Genomic DNA, 14,803 nt, shown 5'->3' on the forward strand with positions numbered 1-14,803 from the left:
TCCTAATGGCAGAAGTTGCATGGGAAATAAATTTTCAGGATCACATTAAGTCAGACAGCAGAAACTATTGTGGGATTCACTTGGATAAAATTGCTCTAGCTGCTGGAAAGATGAGTGTCAGTAATGATATTTATTAAACAAAATGAATAACGTTTAGAAGCCATGGAAACCAGAGGACTAAAATTGAGTAGATGCACTAAGTTGCAAGAGGGCAACAAGAGCTTTTAAGTCAATCAAAGAATTTAAAGTACAAGAGCAGACTAGATAAATTCATAAGCATTTTTATCTGCCTTCTGTCTCGTATACAATAGCAAAGTAAAATTAGCACAGAAATTAGTAGAATGTATAATCAAGCAAATAAAACTCCAGACCTGCTATAAGAGAATATTTCCATCCTTTGAATATTCACCTCAGTTGAAGTTCCATCCTTTATATGATTGAAAGATCAATTTATTATCTAGATAGACTGCAATGCAGGATTGAAAAAAATAAAAGAGAGAGAGAGAGAGAATAAGAGAAAAGCGGTCATGAAAATATTCTGTATAGAATCAAAATTTGCGAAAAATGCGCATGAGAAATATACAGAGGCAGTTCATAGAGGTGTTAACCATCTAAGTAAAACAAAACATACTTAACAGAAATCAAATTAGAAAAGATAATGGAACAAAAAAAATTTACAAAGGCGTGTGGCTCTGAATTACAGTGATTTTTCTTCTTTTGTTTTTCTCCAGAAGACTACTATACTCTAAATCTACAAATTCACATTCATGTTTACAATATATTATTAATTCAATTGATTAATGGAACTATTTACACTGTGCAAAGTTAAGACTTTAAAACTACAAGTGAGAGAGAACAAGAAGAAGGAAGAGATACACAAAAGCAAAAACAACCAGTAGCTGTATTTCTAAAAGGTCGATAAACACTGCTGCTTTTGAAATGCAGCAAAATATTTTTATTCAGAATTTTCAATTCTGCTTAAGTAATTATTTAATAAAAGAAGAAGAAATGCTATATCACTATAGTTACTAGAACAATTCTACAATGCATTTCATATTTCATGTCTATTGTATAATGCAAAAGGAATAAATGAAAAATGCATACACATATAAAGCAATGTTCCAGTTGTTCAGCATACCTTAACTTGGAAGTGAGACCTCATTTTCTTTCACAGAGCATTTTGCATTGTTTTATGGGCAACACAGCACTTACTGTATTCAAACTACTGTCTCATTAGTCATATTATAAGGATAATGGTGATATGTACTTTGCCTTAAAAATATGTGTTTAAACGCAACTTTATGAATTGATATGACTAAAGAATATAAGGAGTTTATATATTTAAAAAAGCAATTAGTCTATTCAGATTTCATCTGTAGCAAAAGAGATAATGTTACTTCCAGCAGGAAACCTCAAAGTAAAAATGCCATCTACCTATGTTTCATTTGAGGCTATATTACATTATAAGGTACAAATACAGTGAGAGTTAATCAAGCATACCTAGTATCTAATGCAACTGACAGCTCTCTAAGATAATAGAAGTCGTTCATTTTACCCATTAGTGGGAACATTGTAAGGGTGAAAATGTCCTTTTATACTCAACTTCCATAAATAGGCCATCTGTTTTCCATTAGATCAATATGAATAAGTATTGAAAAAGAGATAGAGTCTTTCACCTGTTAAAAGAAACATCCTTTACTACCTCTAGAATTAGTTAGTTCATCTTTAAAAACCAAACCCCACATTTATGTGGAATATTATCTTTCTCGGAACACTTGTATTGTGCAGCATATCCATATATCACAGCAATGCAAACCACTCTGTTCTAAATGGACACAAAAATTAATGTATGTGCGTGCATGTAGGTAGGAAAGGGAGCAGCACCTTCAACTGAGATGTGCAGTATATGATGGGAAAAAAAAAAAAAAAAAAGAAAAACAAAGGAAAAAAGAGAATAAAGGACATTCTCAATGATATGATCACATTTCGCTCAACCGCTCACTGCTAGGATTTTCTCCCAGCTTCTAAAATTCTTTTTACTATTTGGATGGGCAGAAGTTGATAAGGCATTTCTCTGTTCTTTCATGACTTTCACAAGATGGCAACATTAAGATGTCACTATTCAGAAGAGACACCAGTCCCATTCCAATTCAGATCTTGCAGTCAGATTCAAGTGGGTCTACTTCCACTGAACAGAGATGACTGTGCCTACATGATGCCACATATTTGCAATGTTATTTCTTCTTCACTTCTTGTTCACTCCATAGAATCAATGAAGAGTGTTCTGAATAAACCTGTTCACATTATCAAGCATCATCTTGGACCCTGAAAACACAGACAGGTTTAAGGACAATACCTGTAAAAATGTCTTAATATTTCTGTTCCTGCATTAGTGAGGAAATTATTATATAAAGAGCACCTGTTGCCAATACTCTTCCTTCTTCTGTGATGGCTCTGATAAAATAAAGCCATGATCCTAATCAGATCAGGGGGTTGTGATTATTTTTTGTTTATTTCTTAATCTTTAAGGAATTCAACAGGCCCACATAATTGTTTTGAGAAAGAAATGGATCGCTGCAAGATAGGTAGAAAAGTCATAGAATCATCAAATCATGGAGTGGTTTGAGCTGAAAAGGGCTTTAAATTCTAGATCCAATCCCCTGCCACCTTCCACTAGATCATGTTGCTCAAAGCACCATCCAGCCTGACCTTGAACACTTCCAGGGAAGGGTCATCCATGACTTCCGTGGGCAACGTGTGCCAGTGCCTCACCAACCTCACAGTAAAAAAAATTCTTCCTAATATATAGTGATGTATATGTGTGTGTGTGTATGTATATAAAAGGCCATAAAGTGGAAGTAACTATAAAGGGTAGAATTTAAAACAGAAGAGGAAAAGTGGGTGATAAGATCTGAAGAGGTAAAAGAGAATGTCTCGTCATTATTAGTGAAGAGATAGTCATGAGAACAGTCTTTTTTCCCTGAAGGAGAATCTTCATGAAGTAATGTAAAAAGTAATTGATTTTGTCATTTGTCGGACACACAAGCCACCAACATTTCCTCCAATACCCTTTTCCATTGGCCACATTGCAAAGGCTTAATCTGATTAATTTTGCACTAACGTTCCAGACTGGCATCTGTCTCTGTGACAATGTTGCCTGATTATTTTCACTCCCTGCTCTCAAGCTTGAACGTTGCTCAGAGTGCTGTAACATGATTATTAAGTTGTTTAGGCAAACCTGATGCTAATGGCTGTGTCCTTTGCTCTTACTACTATTTGTCTGAAGATTATTTGAGATGTGCTAATGTAAAATCAAAGTCCGTACTGCAGCACTCTGTTAAACCATTGCTGTGCAGAATAAGGAATAGTTTGTCTTTCCTTACACTTCCAAAGCAGAGAAACTTGGCTGATTTGCCTTCCCTCCTCACTCTTGCTTCCTTCTTGGGCCCTTTTGGATGAGGCAGCCCCTAGATACAGCATGCAGGTTTAAATACTGTCTGTCAGGAAGGAGCTGAAGTTATTATTATATACACACCTTCCAATTTATATTTCAATATGGAACCGATAAACTTCAGAGGGCAGCTCTTCAGCTGATGTAAGTCATCATAGCATCTTTAGCCTCAATGAACCTTTTTAATTTTACAGTAGAGAAGATGGCTCTTCTGCTGTTTACCATATTCAGTACTACTATTCAGCAGCTCAAGTACTGCTTTTGAAGCTCTGATTGAAATTACTGCTCATTACAGCCTCTACTATTTTTTTTAAATACAACCATGCACACAAAATGCACAAACATTTTCTCTCTTCCAACATTATTACAATTTAAGATTTTTCTCCTGTAAGATTCCATATGACTTTATTCATCTCATTCAACATTTCAGCTTTCTGCTTGGCCTGTTCTCTTCACTCTTCTCCTTATCAGAGCACAGACTTCTCCAGTTTTGGGGTTTATTTTGAGGAATGTTTGCCTCTTTTTTCATTCCTCTCATTTTTAACCTCAGGAAGATCAATTAAAAAATACTGAATGTCACCCCTCTACTTTTAAGATTAAATTGGTATTTCCTCACACTGTCATTTAGTGTGAAAACCATTCTGCTAACTTTGCCAACTGAAGTTTAGATGCACAGTCTAATTAAGTCATCCAACTACCCCTTGTCACCAAAAGAAGGAGGTAAATTGAGAGTTGACATAAATTACCTTTCAGAGCCATCCACTCCTCTCCACAGATCATACAGGACTAAGGTGCAAAGGCACTGTTACAAAAAAACAGCAAGGAAATGAAGTAAAAGTCTGTTGCACAGCAGCATGCTGGTCAGTGTATTTAATCAGGAGGGATTTGTTCTCAAGTTTTGAAAACCACTCAGCTGAAGTACTCCATTTTGCACTGAAGACATTAATATAAATCAGAGGAGGTGGTACACCCTGTCTCATTTAACAGCCCTAATAGCTTAGTCACTGAGTCATTCTCATTTTTGTTAGCTCAGACTTGAGGAGTATTTAAATGTGCCAAGCAAAATGAAAGAACAGGTCCTGAGCAGATTTTGACCCTTGTCACTGTGCTCCATCGGCTCCAGCTGCTTCAAGGAACAACTGAGGACAAATCCATGTCATCTCTCACAACCGCTGCATCCACTGTGACAAAGGAAGAACCTTATAATACATTGTGTGAGTCAAACATTTTTCTAAAGTGATGCCACACGGCTAATTCCCACTCAAAGGACAAGCAAAAGAGTCAATCTACTTCAGTCACCGTGGTGTAACTGACCACGTGAAGATCATTCGTTACACCAGATTTCTTAGTCAAAAAAACAACAGCAAGCAGCTCCTCAGGAATTCAAACCTCAAAGTGAGCACTAGTTCCGTCTCAGCCTTGTGTCCAGAGGGAAGCTCTCTAAAACAAAGTCTTGTCCTCATAGCCGCTATGGCTGGCTGATTTGGCTTTCAGGAGCCAGAAGTCCACTGACATACAAGCTTTTAGCCTCATGAGAGTTAGTAGCTCTTATTCATTGTGTTATGCATAGGACAAGAAGCATAGTTTGTACAAAATTATCCAAATTACCTTATTTTTATTTTACAGTACATGTTGCTGTGCATCATACACATTCCTCCAACTTTTAAACTTTCTTTCTAAATAAGATTGTCAACTCGGCATTCAATTAGACTCATGAACGAAATTAAAATCAAGTCTCCATAATAAACAGCATTAAATGTCAATGTGTTCTTAAGAAAATTAATTCAGTGGTTTATTGTAAAGCTGATCCGCTGAATAACAACGATGTTTTTTCTAATTTTAATGTTTACATGATTACCTTTATCTGCTGCAAAATACTTGTGCCAAAAGATTGCAGATTTTGATGGACAGTAGAAACTCGGTGATACAATAGGCATTATGATTTTAATAAACTAGTCTTTTCTAATGCATGCAAAATTGCCAGGTTCTTTTTGAAAACTGAGAAAATGTCTATCCAAAAAAGGAATTTCAGAGCACACCAGCTCAAGGGCTAACCTCGCTTAATAAAAGCTCAACACTATTACCACAGAATGGACTTATAACTGTCAATTTAAATCATTTTCTCTCTCCTTTCTAAAGTAGTATGCTTATCAAGTAGGAAGAAGAAAATGCAGTTAAATTTATTAATTCATGGAAAAGGAACAAAGAATGCAGAAGGCCTTGGAAGAAAAGGTAAAGCCTTACAACAGTTCTTGACCTACTTGTTTAATTTGTTACTTAATTCTGGCCATATGTAATCTTAAATTTTTATATGCTTAATTTAAATAATTTAATATAATCCATTCTATACTTATTATATCCTATAAAGATAAGTATGGGAAATGCAGAACCGGAAACTGTTAAATTAATTTCTACAAATATAATTTGTCTGGTAATGATACCAGATGCCTCACACTTGTATAACATCTCTTCTTAGATAAGCACCACATATTAAATATCCTATGGTTATAAACACAGCTTTAGGATAAAAAAAATTAAAGATTCAATCCAGTTTTCAAGTAATTAAACAAAATCTTTGTACATATCAAACAAAACAGAAGCCCCTAGTCCTGAAAGGACATTTATCCTGCTTACCACAGATCCTACTTACCTTGTCATGGTATGATAAGAATTGCCCTTATCTCTGGGGTGAGCTGAATTTGCCATGACTAGACTGAAAGTTTGTAACAATTACACAATAGACTCCATACAGTGCATTACAGGATCAAGGCTTCAGTACTTTAATATATAGGATAGATAGGCACTACTCTTTAAACATGCAGCGCAAGCATTTCTGGTATTAAAATTTTTTCATCCAGATGAAAGATAAAAGTAAAGGCAGCACTGGTGGACTGAGGAAATCTTTAGCTTTACTCTGCCATAAAATCTACCTTCATACAGGAAATTATGAGATAACAGCTCTCCAAATCCCCAGTGCAAAGACTCTTTTCCTACCAAGACACCTTCTAGATACTACCTAGTCTTGCTTGTAGCAAAGACACCTGACAGATTACTACTTTAGCTCCCTACAAGGCAGGACATCTGCTAATTTCTGCTTTGTCCTCACTCACCTTTGTTCTAAGAAATAGCAACACAAGCTTGTGATACTTTCTCAGAAAGAGAAAGGATGCAATTTCCACCTACAACTCTGTCTGGCATCGTTCTGCTTTTAAATCACTTAGCTATGCATGTGAAAACTACTTCAGCAGCATCCTGGGCAGATACTGGTACAGTAAGAAGAATCAGAGATCCTTGTCTTTGGCCAATAGATCTTGTTATGGTCACTTTTTCACAGGTCTCATGAAATATTATTTTCTGCCTTTTGTGTCTGAAAAGTCTAATATGAAGGAAAGTGTGCCACCTGCTGTGGCACCAGTAATATTCTCTCCAGTACTCAAGTCAGGGAGAAGTCCAGAATCTGAAATGCAAACGGGATGAATTGCTCAATAGCAATAGTTAGATCACAGAGGAAATTATTGCTTGCAGATGTCACTATTGTGGAGGTACATTTTGACTAAGTTAAAGGGCCAGGGAGTGGGGAGTTATTGCATTTTCATTGAGATACTGGACATGATCCTGTTCTGCACTACACTGATGTATACATGATTTTCTTATGCTACTTCCTTTATTTTGAGACGCTGAAACTAAACTCTTTCTCACGTGGCATCTATGTAGTGTGGTGTACAACATGAATATCCATGTGTTTTGACCCCTCCTTAACTTTCTGTTATCACAAATCCATTGTACGTATTTAGAGATGTCTTTTTAAGCCACTTGTTCTGCCTTGACAGAAAATTGATTTTTCTCATCCTAATGAATACATGAACCAGAATAAATGTCTTGCCCTATTGCTGAAGTGCTTACAATACCATTAACCACAGCTTCGGAGCATGTCATTAGAGATAGAGACATTAGAATAACCATGAGCAATCTGAAGCTGTTTCTTTATTATAAAATAATAAATTTACATGCTTTATAAAATAAAGAAACTAGTTCTCTGCCAATAACAAGTTACAGACATCCCTTTTTTTTTCTGCATTTACTGCACATTGTCCAAAGAAGTAAAAAGCCTTTCTGCTCTTCAGAAAGAATATTCAGAAATATATCCTGCTGTAAATGGCATCCCATCATGTTCACCTTGAGCTAAGATAGAAATTCACTTATATTTGTTCATTCACTCTTTTTGAAGACAATTTAATGTACAATACTTAGAAATGACTGTTCATATGATGAGCTTTTACGCTAACTTTAAAGAGATAAAAGTTGTTCTTACCTCATCACACCATCACCTTGACTTACAATCCATTGCTTTAGACAAAACACACAGTGACTTACAAGGAGTGCGCAGATGGCTTCAGATAACTTTTGTCCACATCACATATCTACAAACTAGATCTATTCTTTTATTGAGCTGTCTCTACGAAACCATTCCAAGAAACAATTCAATTATTGTTGAGCTGTCTTCCTCTGCAAGTAAACATGAAAGTCAGATATGTAAGAAGTGCATGTGTGATGATGCGTAGTGATGCATGTTGATGCATGACCTGGACTACATGTGCTACAGTGCGCAAGGCTAATGACGGCTTTAACCCACTTAAACTCTCACAGTAAATCTATTTCTGTACAAGGAGAAACTTGTAAGAGCTGCTGCTTCTGACATTGCTGTCCTAGAAATGAATGCATATGAAAGACTTTGTCCTTAAAAATATCAAGTAGTGCATGTCATGATGTCAAGGCTTTCACTTATTTTTTAGTTGTAAATTATACATAATGAACCAGAAAGATTATCAAGGTCTCACTTCGTGATGCAAAGGAACATTTTATGTTGCTTCTGCAACTGACAGCTTACTTAAAATTTGTTTAAACATCCACTACCCCTAAAAAAAAATGTCATGACAGACTAAACAACACTGACTTTAGTACTATAGCTTCTACCAGTCTCATGGATGGAGTGAGAGTGATGCACTTCATTCATAAGCAGCAATTTAGTCAGTGATATGAAACAGCAGTTTAACAAAGTTTGATAGTAGATGCAACAGTGGTTTCACAAGAGTTGCTGACAAGGTACAATGATTATTTACTGCATAAAACTCAGGAAGACCCTCCAATTAAGTCATGAGTTTTAGAAAGGACCTCATTACTTCCTCACCAGAACATTCCACCTCATGATTATAGTCAATTTATCTTACCCTCAGAAAGTGGTGGTACAGTCACCTCTTGTATTTGTGCCATGAATAGTATATTGATAATTTACATGCTTACAAATCTGCAGCAAGTAGGTAGCAAAGTATTCTTCTCTGTTATGTATTAGTTTGTATGTTTTGGTTCGGGTTAATTCTTTTATCCTGTACAGAACCCTTATATGCAATATGATTATAAACAAATGACACATTAATGTTATGGTTACTAAAATCACAACTGGATGAAGCATGAAATCACAGACTTGCATTGCTGTCTGTGACTGTCCAAGAAATGTTTTCTACTAATGATATTCCCCATCCTTCTTCACTCTTTCCAGGACACAAATATTTGGGTGCTTAATTGTATTTACCATAATGTCATCTACAAATATCAAGTCACAAAGGGTTCTAGACAACCAGTAAAGGCAATAAGAGAGAAGAAAGATGTTTCTAGCATTACAGTAGTTCCAAGTCTTTTCTAATTTATACACAGACCAAAGAACTAACCAGAGTAGAGATTTAAAAGATTAATCAGAACTCCTCTTCCTACCCATACCAAGTTTTTCTTTGACCAGACCAAAGTATTGGAATCAATTCTGTAAAACGACATATATTGCTGCCAGTTATGTGAAGGCAAGTCTACTTTTCACTACCATTAATAATGTACCTTTCATAAATCCATTGGCAATTAAGGTAAATTCTTAGATTTGTGGAATATTCTGGAATGTTTTTGAAAGTGTAATATTACAAACTAAATTGATTTGACTACTAGTCCTTATAATTAGTTTATTTTGTAAGTGATAGGATTGCTAGAACTTCATAAATTAAAAATTACTTGGTACTAAATTCTAGTATGACATAAACCAAACCTACAAAAATTTGAATTGCCTTAATATTAGTATATGAAAATAAAGGCTGATTTTAAGAAAATATTATTTTAAATTATTCTGTGTAGTTTTCTATCAAACTAACAGTGACCTCCTTGGAAAATACTAGAATAAAAACAAATAAGCTGAAGAGGAAAGGAGAAGGAAGGGGAAGGGGAAAGGGAAGGGGAAAAGAGGAAGAGAAAAAGGAGAGGGAAAAGGAGAAGGGGAAAACAGGAAGGGGAAAAAGGAAGAAAGGGAAAGGGAAAGGGAAAGGGAAAGGGAAAGAGAAAGAGAAAGAGAAAGAGAAAGAGAAAGAGAAAGAGAAAGAGAAAGAGAAAGAGAAAAGAGAAAGAGAAAGAGTTCCAGCCCTCTGATCATCTTTGTAGCCCTCCTCATTTCCATATACTTCTTAAGTTGAGGATTCCAGAAATGGACACAGTACTCCAGATGAGGTGTCGCAAGAGAGGAATAGAGGGGCAGAATCACTTTCCCCCACCTGCTGGCCACGCTTCTTTTGATGCAGCCCAGGATACGGTTGGCCTTCTGGGCTGCAAACACACATTGCCGGATCATATCGAGCTTCTCATCCACCAGCACCCCCAAGCCCTTCTCTGTAGGGCTGTTCTCACGCACATCATCCCTCATCCTGTACTGAAACTGGGGATTGCCCCAACCCAGGTGTCAGACCTTACACTTGGCCTTGTTGAACCTCATAAGGTTCTCACAGGCCCACTTCTCCAGCCTGTCCAGGTCCCTCTGGATAACACTTCATCCTTCTAGTGTGACACCTGCACCACTCATCCTGGTGTCACCTCCAAACTTGCTGAGAGTGCACTCAATCTCGCTGTCTATACCATTGATGAAGATATTAAACAGCACTTGTCCCAGTACGGACCCCTGAGGGACACCACTTGTCACAGATCTCCATCCAGATTCTGAGCCATTGACAATTACTCTTTGAATATGACCATCCAACCAGTTTCTTATCCACCTTACCATCCACCCATCAAATCTATCTCTCTCCAATTTGGAGAGAAGGATGTTGTGGGGGACTGTGTCAAAGGCTTTACAGAAGTCCAGATAAATCACATCCGCTGGTTTTCCTGTGTCCATTGTTGTGGTTATCCCGTCATAGAAAACGGCTAAGTTGGTCATACAGTACTTGCCCCTGGTGAAGCCATGGTGGCTGCCATTAATCATCTCTATTTCTTTCATGTGCTTTAGCATAGCTTCTAGGAAGATCTGTTCCATTTAGTAGCTAAAAAAGTTTTTGTATTATAAAAATAACTCAGCCGCATAAGCTAATGTCACATATTAAGAAGGTCAGAAGTAACACTGTTTACAGGGATTCTCTCAGACATCAAAGCAATGTAAAATTCTAGTCATATTTACTCAGCTCTTTTATGTTGTCAATTATTTTAATACATTTACTCCCGAAACCACTGACTATAACATCTAGTTCTGTAAATGGACAATGAAGCATGTTTTCTTCCTGTAAAGACCATCCAAATAGGATTTATATTTTGTTACAGAAACAGTACAAATCTTATGAAAATGTTCATGTTTTCCTTGACCCCAGGCAGCTGTGGTATTTTAATTTGAGGTATATACACATTATTCCATTTTCCTAGTATAACTCAAACCAGAAAATGCACATTTAAGTCACAATGTGTACTCATATACGTAGAATTAACATGTATTTGCTGATTCAAGTCCTGCTGAAGGTTTTTTCACTCAAAATATTTACTACACTCTTTCAGTTTCAGACAGTTTCATGTTCAGAAAACCAAATATTACACAACTGCATAATTGATACGCGAATGATTCCAATTAGATGTACTTACATAAAGATAACAAATTAAGTCCTACTTTCAAACTTGTGTGCCTGAAACAACGAAGAAGTATTTTAAACAAAATTTATTTAGCAGCATTTCTAAAAATCAGACCCTGTAGCATAAGTCTTCATAAACATTCTTCATAGACATTCATTATTGAATTTTGTTGAATCTTTTTTCAGTCCTCTTCTTTCAGTGTTAGTGAAGGAACTCTGAAGTACATGGGTATTTTATGACTACGGTGTCTACAGAAACATCAACTCATTGTGCTTTGAAAGTTCACTTAATTTAAACTTCACTCAATTTAAAAGTGAATTCCAAGTTTTAAAGACACGAGTACCCACTAACTAGTTGCTTTGAAGAAGCTGGAAAGGCAGTACATTGTAAAGGCATGCAGAGGAAACACACACAGAGGCACAAAAGTGCCATCCAACTTTACAGGCTACTCGGACTGACACATTCACCAGCACAGAATTTACTTCACATACCTTTAGAAATACACGTGTCTGCGTGTGAACTACAAACTGTCATCTGCCTTCGTTGTCACCAGAAAGAATTAAAGACTCCTTCGGACATGACTGACCTCCTAAAGCAGATGACTGAAATAGGTCAGATAAACTATGGCCTAAAAATGTCTGTTTCTTCTCTCTGGTGGCTGTCTGCTTCAGAGGTAGATATCTACTGTTTAGGTATCTATATTTGATCAGACTAATACCACCTGTAACAGAACTAGTGTTTGACTTTTAGGTATTGTGCCTCTTGGTGCTTTGTGCAATTGCAAAGGACACTACTGCAGCTTCCTTTTAAGAAGACAGTAAGACTGCTCTTAATTACTGTGGGTGCTAAGTGTCTTTTCTAAGGAAAATAATAGGCTAGGATCCAGTGTAGAAGAGAAGAGGAGTGATGCAAAAAGATTAGAGAGTCTGGACAAGTATGCGCCTTATCTCAGCATAAGGTCAAAGAGCAATACAGACTAATTTAATCACTTGTCAAAGCCTATGAACATCCAGGCGAGAAACTGAAGACTAAAAGGCAGGGCACGTCCTTTTTGAACTGATCTGTAAAGCCACTAGTGTCTTCTCAGGCATGTATCTCCTAGAGGTCCTCTTTAACCACTACTCATGTCAGATATCACTCGAGCAGGATCCTTCTAGATGTAAAGGAGAAAATTCTTGGCAATAATTCTCAGTGAAGTCTCCCTAATCTGAAATAGCCCAAATCTAATGTCCTTGAGGACATGCTGCAAGACATATCTTTTTCAGAGAGCTGCTGAAGCGGCAAAATTGAGCTGGGGTGATGTATAGTGAAAATGAAGAAACTTTAATCTTCATTATTTATCTGCTAAAAGGTGATCAGATACTATGCTATGTTGTAGATTGCCACTAATTTCAACACACTGATTGGTTCTTTTGTTAAAAAATACTTATCAAGAACATCTAATGTGTTAAATGGAACTCTTTTATCACTTTACAATTTAAAATCAGTGATAAATATGGACACTCCTGGAAGACTATGTCTGAAGTGTTGTTAAAGGAAAACAAATGATGTACCTCTAACATGACAAAAAAGTGTTACTAGCATATTACACAGCCTAAGGTGGCAAGCTAACAGATATTTTTACTTTCCAGCTCATTTTCTGTGTTCTACCTATCTTTTGATCCTGCAAACACTTACATGTGCACTTTATGACTCAAAGTCTCTTACTAAGCTCTAAAGATATGTTTATTTCACTAAACTGAAAAACGTTTCCAAGTTCCCTTGTGCAAGTACACAGATTAGCTCTTCTCAAAATATATCTGGAGAAGAGGGGAAAGTAGGAACGTGAGCACTGTCTTTTCAATGCATGAACACACATATGTGCAAGCACAACTGTGCACACACATACAGTGTCTCCCAGGAAGAAAGCCTGCACAGTTACTGCACGCTCTTCTTGTGTGTTGTGAAAATGAGGCCACCCAGCAGTTGAAGGTGGACACAGCCTGAAATTGCTTGTGTTATGAGAGATATAAATGTACAAGTTCAGTGTTTACTGCAATGAACTAGAGGTTTAGTTTGTGGATACTAAGCTGTTACTATCTGTTGAGCTATTAATATCTTTTCCCACTTTTACCCTAAGTCAAATTTTGCTCAGGGATCACAATATTCTTGCTATTGATAGAGTTAGTGCCTAACATACTGAGAGCTACTGTAAGTGAGCAACAGCATAACCACAGATACCCCAAAAGTTTTTCTTAAGAAAGTCCATTTTTACCTTTCCCTAAAGAACTTCACAAAGAGTTGGAGTAGAGTAATGAAAAAAAAGACTTTTGTGAAGAAGAAAATTAAAAAAAATAAACAGGAGATTTATTGGGATAGCATATTATGTGTTTAAGAATTAGCACATATCTGTAGATATATCTTAATCTCTATTTCACTCTGTTGGTCTACTTGGAAACTACTTGTTCAAAAAATTAATTTTTATGGTCAAAGTGCTATTTTAAGTCCCTCTAATCAGCTATTTTTTCTCTTCCAAAGCAATATTTGTGAAAGAAAGATGTCATTCAGGTAGGACTTCTTGTCAACATGATTCTGTTGTGTCTCCATCCCAGCCAGCATTCTGAGCTAAGAGGCAGAAGGCTTTTACATGCTTACTCCTGTAGGTCTGCAGATTGTTCTACCTGCTACATTAAGCTTCATGTGGTTTTAATGGTCTGTTCATGTGTAAGGGCCTGGAGGAAGGCAAACAGAGGAGAAACAGCCAAAAGCAGGAAAAAATAGGAAATATTTAAAAAGACATTAAATTTATATTAGAAGTCAGTATAAAATTGTAAATTTCTCCAAATATCATAATTTGACCTCCAATGAAATCAGTAGGGGAGGGGGCATGTGCTTGTTTTGTTGTTAAGATTTTTTGTTGCCAAGATTTTGTTGTTGTGTGCTCATTGCTAAGATATCATCTACAGCTTCATTTGGTCTCATTTCAACAAAGACACCATTGTAAAGTGGAGAGAAATTCATTCAGAAATAACAATAATATTCAACAGTTTCAAAATAACATAGTAATGGGAAGATTATTTAATACTATAAAACTACTGAGCTATTTATGCTGGAATTTTCCAAAATGATTCATCCTAGAGTAGACATCTGGTCTTGGGCATATCAGCCTGAACAGTTTAAATATGGCAATTATAAGGAATGCAAAACAGGGTCTCAAGGAGAAAAGTTTTGGTTAACCTTAGCTAAAAGCATTTAGTGGAACTAAAATAATAAGAATCTGTAAAATTAAAATCTGTATAGCCTATAGTTGAATAGACCTGTAAAGTTTCCTCAGGGCTTATTCATGTGTACATAATTAGTGTGCCTGGTTAGAAAACTGTCTTTGGAAAAAATCTTTAAGCAAAAGGCTTAAAAAGAAAAAGCAACAGAGAAAGCTGTCACTTTTTAGAGCAT

The sequence above is a fragment of the Cuculus canorus genome, chromosome 1 (assembly GCF_017976375.1).
Source record: "Cuculus canorus isolate bCucCan1 chromosome 1, bCucCan1.pri, whole genome shotgun sequence".
In the NCBI taxonomy this organism is placed as follows: Eukaryota; Metazoa; Chordata; class Aves; order Cuculiformes; family Cuculidae; genus Cuculus; species Cuculus canorus.